The sequence below is a fragment of the Austrofundulus limnaeus genome, unplaced genomic scaffold (assembly GCF_001266775.1).
Source record: "Austrofundulus limnaeus strain Quisiro unplaced genomic scaffold, Austrofundulus_limnaeus-1.0 Scaffold126, whole genome shotgun sequence".
Classification (NCBI taxonomy): Eukaryota; Metazoa; Chordata; class Actinopteri; order Cyprinodontiformes; family Rivulidae; genus Austrofundulus; species Austrofundulus limnaeus.
In genome coordinates, this window is record NW_013952528.1 from 1,236,078 (window position 1) to 1,237,290 (window position 1,213).

Sequence of the window (1,213 nt, forward strand, 5' to 3'; positions counted from 1 at the left end):
TTGGCAGTAACTCAGAAAAACAAAGAAGGAGGGAGACTTGGAACATATTACGGTTCTTAGTCATTGTTTTCATAAATAATGTGTGTGTTTAGGTTAATAATCTATTTCTACAAACAGGAATGAAGTTCACACACACACATGTATTTGGTTTTAACACTTGAGGGGAAATTGCATTGAATTACATTYGTCATTAAAGTAGAAGAAAAGTTCAACCAGGTAACTCAGTTTATTTGGTAAAGTCAAGACTTAATTTTACAAAAACGACTAGTTTTAGTGACAGCTGGGAGAAGAAAAAGCACTTTTATGAACACAATTATAAACAGGACTGAATGCCTGACGAGTCGATAAAAGGCAATAAAGAGTTGTGTTTGAGTCATTATGAGCTCCTGAGGTCACTGTTTTAAATAAAGCGGTCTCTAGGGACACATAAAGGCAGTGAATTTTTAGAAAAACAATTTCGGAGCCTGTAGAGATAATTTAAGAAAGAAAGAAAGAGAGGAAGGGTTGGGCAAACAAAAAGAGAGAATGAGGGCAGATTGGGAGTCAGTTTGAGGCAGGAGGGAGTGGACTTTGTGGGGAGTCAGTCAGCTCTCTATCAAAACTTGGCTGCCTTTCAGAAACACGCTCTGTGTGTGCGTTTCAGCCTGCATCAATCTAAATGCGGGGACTGGAGCCGCTCCAACTGGATTYATTTTTTTGCTTACAGCAGACGTAGGCCACCTCTGTTTCTGATTGGGACTGGGCGTTACGTCACCTCCTTCAGCCTCGACATGTGAGGTTGAGGTTCTCTCTGTCACAAACACACACCCGTCCTGCAGACTCGGTTACCCCCAGCAGGCCCTGCGGGTGGAGCTGAGTGAAACCTAAGCAGGGAACACGTCTCTTGGGGGACGCTGGGGCGTACGGGCCAGATTGAGGCCAGATGTTGCAGATGCAGGAGCGAGCCAGGAGGACCGTTTCTAAACTCAGCCCTGACTCACAGCAGAACAACATATTGATAATAATTTGACCAGAGCCGCTTTTACCCACAAATCTTAGCACCAGAGATGGATGCACAATAAACCCCGAGGTATTCGCTGAAACATTTAAATATTTTTCAGCTTTGAGGGCTTTCTTTCTTCTGTGGTAAAGCCTTTGAAAACACTGTAAAACACACGGGCGGTCTTATTATAATCCTAATATTTTCTTGAAAAGATTATGGAGCGATTATATT